A 6,761-nucleotide genomic window follows, 5' to 3' on the forward strand; every position below is an offset into this window, starting at 1 on the left:
GAAAAAATGGAAGCATCAGGATAAAAGAGAAAAAGCAGAAACAACAAGAAGACATGTGTAGACAAGGGAAAGTTCCTATTGTGGAGACTGTGTAAACTTCCTGTGCACTGCGTGTACCATTTGTACTAAAAACAATGCCACTGATTGAGTCTTAATTTGGGCTCCTCTCATAATAGGCGAACGTGCTTCCCTGTGTTCTCAGTCCTGTGTTGAACAGCAGAAACAATTTGTTTGGCCATACTCTGCACTGCGATGCGAGGCGGAAGTCATTGTTTTGTCTGACAGGCGGCTTTGCTTGTTCTCCGTAACAACCTCCACCCTCCCCTCATCCCCCCACTCCTGTCTGCAGCAGGAGCTCTGTGTAATTACATCCAACCCGTTCCCTCTCCCTTACGCTTGATATCACTGCTGACATCGACGAGCACAGCCCCTCCTGTATCTCTCTCTCCCTCTCTCTCTATCTGTGCCGCCGCTATTGGACAGCTCTCTCACCAGCAAGTGTGCAGTCCTGCCTCGTCTTCAGCTGTGTGTGTAGTGCAGCGGAGCAGATGGAGAGGGAAAGGAAGAGGGTGAGACAGAGGCAGAGATGAGAGAAAAGAGGAAAGAGCATGGCAGACAGCTGGAGAGGGAACCGTTATCCATGTGAGCAGGAACGGAGGATGGAGGATGACTGAATTATACAGCGGGATATTTATTCACAAGACAAACTGTTGGCTGAGTCTGTGAGGTAAGTGAGCAACTAGTATGAATCTAAGACTTTGCTCTGGCATGTGACAGCACAGAAAAATTCAAAAAAAGTCTTGGTGAGCTGAAGTAAACATCCAGACAGCATGAAAGATGTTTTTCTCACAGGACTGGTGGCAACCTGAGCCTCTTAAAATGTGACGTAATTAGACACTGAATTAAGCAATGATACACAAAGCAGATCTCTAGTTGTGATTGCTGCATCCTCATAATCTCAGGGGAAGTTGTGATTGTTTTTTGATGAAACACAATCCTCCTTAATCTCCTTAGAGTGAGAGAATGGAGGCTCCCCTCCACCTGAGGGCTGAAGGCTGCGCCAAAGCCAGATCAAACGCTCTGTGACTTTATCAATTCCACCTGTCACACTCTGTGGGCAGCCAGGTTTCCTATTACAGTTGTGGGGGTATTAACATTCACTGAGGCGAGGGAATCTGATTAACAGATCAGACTAATTGATAAGAGGCGATTAGGGGTCTGGGTGTGATAGAGCTGTCAAGGTTTCCCCAACAGCTCCAGGTAGACCTTTGTGTTTGTAACCCAGAGGGGGAGAAAGAGACAAACAGATTTAAAATCGACTGATAGGAAGAAAGAAATTCAACTGAGTCAAGTGAATAATTCAGTTGGGGATACATCATTGCGATTCACCAGCTTTTTCTCATGGGAAGTGACTGCTCTCATGCTCTCTACTACTTATTTGAGAATGCAGAGCAAAACTTCTGAATTGAGAACTAGGGCCACTATTCTTGAGCTTTAAGGATATTTATCTCATCGCACATGAAAGGTATGATATGGTACATTTTTTCATTGTCGCAAATGTTGTATAGGTTTTTTTTGTAAGGCTGTGTGCTTACATTGTCCTGACTGTTTCCAGCAATGTTCAAACCCAAGGAAATCTGTAATTTAATTCAAAGATTCAATCCCCTTTACCGCCTCTTGTTGCTCTAACTTCTGTGGAAACACCAGATGATACATCAGAGAGTGAAGAGGGAATCATACGATGTCACAGATTTACACTCAGTAACTGTAATGCAGCATTTCCTCTGTGACACAGCATATTTCTTATCATATTAATCTAGTAGAGACCTAATTTATTGATTTGATATTTCAATTTCCAGTTTACTAAAGCACCACAATGACAAGTGGCTCAAGCTCATGTTATTATGTTACAACAATGTTCAAAATGCTTGTAAAGTTATTTTTAGTACTGTTTAGAACTGTTCTGACCATGGACAGCAGCACTGGGCTAGTTTTATGGGTAGTCGACTCCTCTAATGCTAATAGTAAGCTTGCAAGTTGATGTCATGTTGGTGGATTTTACTTGGGGCTATTTCATTAAAATTACATGACATAACATAAATTAACATGAATTAATGTCATGTGAATAAAACTTACACACATTAACTGGTCTGTGAACATGATTTCTGCCTGAATCACATCATTTTAATTGGTAATGTTGGTTGTTTAATGAAGACAACACCTCTCATGATCCCAAACTACGTCATAATCAAAATATGTCTTCAATTTTTTGTCAGAGTTAGTATCGCTCTCGTTCCCTTGTCAAAATGAAGTCAAATCAGCTTTTCCCATTGGATTTTGGATTACTGCTGAAAATAAGCTTTGTGGAAAACAGTACTTTATAATAGTTACATTTTTCTGAAGACTTAAAGCAATCGCCAGAACGTTCAGGTGTAAACAAGCTACACTGGGATTGCATGACTTGATGTTGCCACCAAAATGAGGCTGTGACGCTGTGTTCTGTGGTCACTCTGCAGTCTCATTTAGCCACCTGTTAGTAACCGTTGTAGTGGAAATTTTGTCATCTTCATGCATAAGCTTATATTGTTTATTTCTTCCTATGTATTTGTAAGTATGTGACCTTTGCATTCCCTTTTGTAAACATCTGTCGTTACTTGACATCATCAAGAGATGTACATTCACTATAATCTCACCTTCAAAGACAGTCCATTGACTGTCTAACAGTTACAGCTGGTTATCTAACATGTCATAGACTAGAATGCAACAGGTACGCTCCTCTGATGTAATCGAGACAACATGTATTCACTGTTCTGGGCACAAACTCTGAGCTCTTCTCTATAGAGAATAAACTCTCGTGCATGAAGCTATTCAGTCTAAATGAAAAGCTCCAACTCTGCCCTGCAGCAGGTTTGACTTACATCAACTATTTTTACGATTCTATGTTAAAAGTTCAGTACAAATATAAACCTTAAACTACATTGTTAATTACACTAAATTTCATCCAATGTGACTTCATGACACAAATTTTGCTGTTCTGTCAAATTTCATGGGGAGAAGTCAGTGCATGTCAGCTTTTTATGGCATTAACAGAGTAGTAGTAAACAAAATGAAATGGCAGGTGATAAAAGTTTAGTGCCTAAGCTAGTGTCTTTACTGCTTAGAAAGACAACTGTAAATTACTGCTCATTTGTTTTAAATAACATAAATCTCCTATCATTCAGATATTCCATGAGAATGTCTTTGATCAGTTCTCTGAACAAGTGATCATTTTTCTTTCTTTAAAATAAAAAAAAATCATCTCTACATCTAACCCAACTGGTCACAAATACAATAACTCAGATTATAACTATTATTACTAACTATTATTTTTCTGCTGTTGTTCGGATGTTTCCATGAATTCAGAACGATGAGACTCCATAAGCAATCTCCAGGTAAACACTATTCACTCACTGTAGCGTAAGTATATTGTTAACTATTCACCCAAGTGCTATTCCGATGCAAATTGATAGATATGCTAATTCACCAAATGGGAAAATAATGGGAGTGAATTTTCAATCCAGTTCCAGATATTGTGCATCCATATTAGCATACGGAGTGTCTGCACTGCAGCCTGCAGATGTTAATTTGAAGGTTTATGAAGAAAGATGAGCACATCGAGTATGTAGATGTGTACAGAAGAGTGGGGCAATGCAAGTAGAACAAAAGCTATGCAGCATCTGATATGACACAGAATTTGGGCTTATTTTGGTTGAATCAAAGTTCACAGTGCAACGCGCAGTCACACTTGTGGTGTGTAGTTGCAGACTTGCAGCGCACCAGTGGTGCATGTGCAAACAGGATGGGATTAGGAGGAATCCATTATCATACATTATCAGTCCTATGAATTGGTTTGGGGCTAGTAGCAGTCATATACACTGATATTATCACTTAAAAAGCAGTGCATACTGCAGTTGTGGCAATAGAGTGAAGAGTCTGGATCAGTATCTTTTAAGTGGAAAGCATATTCTTGTGTGTGAAATGTAGTTGTACAAGTTGAAATAGAGCAGCCTAAGAACATTGTGTGGTCATTCTGCAGCAGAGAAATACTGGTTTTGTGATATTTAAAGTGAACTACAGTCGATAATTGTGATTTGAAAATTCTCCATTCATTTCTCCATTAACAAACTACAGAACTAAATTCTGATGGGCTCATCAACCACCCTTTGTAAAAGGTTCCCACTCTTCGCATTAGTGGGAAAGTTGCCACTAATCCAGTGCAAGCATGATTTATATGCTGGAACCACAGTTAAATTGTGTTAATTTGTGGTAATTTGATTCCACACAACTTGCACAGTGTAACACAATACAATTTTAAATAATGAAGCTCCTAAATCCTCCTAAAAGACCTGGTGTGGTACTTTAGCAACATATCCGCATACAACATTTCATCTGATATCCTACAAAAGTGCACACACAACAGCTTGTATTATATCCAACAATTTAGTGCCTCATGAATGACATTACGTCCCCAATGTAAGTTATGTAATTACAGGGCTGCCCCTGACCAAATTGGGGCCCTAAGCGAAATTTTATTTGGAGGCCCCCATCCCAAATGTACCATAGGTACAAAATGACCGTACAACAACTTGCCATTTAACTTGACAACCTTTACTGGCAATAACAAATGTACTGTAGATACAGTAGTTTGGCTGTATGAGTCAAATAAAATAAAAAATTCAACCTGAAATAAAGAAATAAATATTAAATAAAAAATAACTTCAAACTGAAATAAATAAATAAACAAATCTGAGTCACAAATAGCCATCAATTACTCATCAAAAGAAAATAACTTCCACCACCTCAATCCCCCACCCTTGATTAAACACTGAAAATAAAATAAAAGAGGGGGACAGGTTTTTCCTATTTAATCTTATTTCTCCCTCTCCCCTCTCTGGAGGCATCCGATCTCCCTCAGCCCTCCGCCTCTCCCACCTTAATTAAACACTGAAAACAGAAATAAAATACAGAGACATTCTTTTCTATTTTCATCTTATTTAGCTATATTTCTCCCTCTCCCCTCTCTGGGAGCACCTGACCTCCCGGCCCCGCACATACCCCCGAGGCTCGGGTCTCCCCCTCTGTGGAGCCTGCCCTCCCTCCCGTCCCTGCACACACTCCTGAGGCTCTTTTGGACGATATGTCCACCTTCACCTGTTCTGCAAGTGCCTGCCAGCGCACCCCTCTTATTGTTCAGATGTCGAGTGCTGTCAATCATTGCAGCGACGCATGGGCCGTCAGGTCTCTTCTCTCCTTCCTCGAGCTGATTCTACGCGCGCCTCACGGTAGCGCACGTGCGCATCCATTGCGCATATGCGCAAATGCGTCCCCTCGCGCAAAATGTGGCCCCCCATGGAAGATAAGGCCCTACGCACAGCGTGTGTTCTGCGTTTAGAGAGGGGCGGCCCTGTGTAATTAGTTACTGTGGTTAGGTTTAGAAAAAGAAACAAGTTCAAACTGTTCCAAACACCGGTCTCCTGGGGAAAGTCCTGTGTTTTGTGACCCATCCACCACCCCAATCTGCTGCCTTCCGAAACTGCTCTGGACTGCTTCCTTCTTTACTCCCGTCAGGGGCTTTGGTCACATGACCGCAGCCTTTCGAAATATGTGGGTTTTGCGTGAATTACTGGTTCATTATTATGTGGGATAGTATGAATTTTGGCGGATTTATTTTCATAGGGAAACGTACGAAAAGTTGATGAAAACAGCCAGACTTTGGTGGTAAAGTTCCTTGGCAAGTTAACTATAATCAAACTATGCAAACCAAATGGCATGCAGTAATCCAGCCTTGCCAACCATGTCTGCAGGTTTTCATTTGCACCAGGATTCCACAGTACTTCAAGTGGAGAGCAAGAACTCGTCTGTGGTGATTGGCTGGAATGAAAACCTGCAGACTGACCGCATGGTTGTCTACCCCTGATCTATACTTTCCTCTAATGTGGTTGTTGCCATATTCAGAATAAAATTTTTGCTCTGTATTGACAAAATAAGTCTTATGATTGTAAAATCAAAAAGCATGACCTGATGTCTTAATTTTCATCAGGAATTTCATTTGACTTTAAACACCAAAAATACGCACTAAAATCTTGTTTTCTTATCACCAGGTCACACCTGTTCGATTGCAGACATGTGAAAGATCAATAGTCCAGCTATCTGCCTGCTCACCTGGTGAATGTTGATATGTTTTGTGATAAATATGACACAGAGCTTGTTCTTATGTCCCATCTTATACCCTGTTGTGTCTAAATACTCCTAATTGTTCTCTCTGTTCCTCTCTTGCAGACGCCGGAAAGCATTTACTGGAATCGTAAGCAGTCTTTTGATAGTGCGGACTACTGTGAAATCAACAGTGCCGGTAAACGCCGCAAGGCTCATCTGTATGGCGGAGTGGTGGTGTGTCACCCTAAAGAAGCTAAAAAGAAAAACAGAGCCCTGAGGAGTAAACATTCATCTCAGCAGTGAGAGGTACAAGCAGAATTTCCTGCTGTTGTCTAATATAAATATTCAGCAAAACACTATGTGCGCCGTGCCAAGGAACACTCCCCTTTCACAGTCACAATACATATTGATTTTTTCGCCTCACAATACCTGAGGCATTTAACTAGATGATGGGAATACAGTGAGTCAAGCCCAACTGTGGACCCATTCCATAATAACGAACTGAGGACATCATGGAAGCAACTTAGAATCTAACATCTCAGTCGACCCACAGTGGACACTGCAGT

The 6,761-nt window shown here is 41.0% G+C and overlaps 1 long non-coding RNA gene across 1 annotated transcript; it reads left to right on the forward strand.

The window, feature by feature from the left end:
• LOC125886408 (uncharacterized) lies at nucleotides 1–6,761 on the forward strand. Its single transcript, XR_007449029.1, has 3 exons — nucleotides 1–727; nucleotides 6,141–6,204; nucleotides 6,319–6,761. It is a non-coding gene; the product is annotated as an uncharacterized LOC125886408 (long non-coding RNA).

Source organism: Epinephelus fuscoguttatus, linkage group LG1, assembly GCF_011397635.1.
Source record: "Epinephelus fuscoguttatus linkage group LG1, E.fuscoguttatus.final_Chr_v1".
Taxonomy (NCBI): Eukaryota; Metazoa; Chordata; class Actinopteri; order Perciformes; family Serranidae; genus Epinephelus; species Epinephelus fuscoguttatus.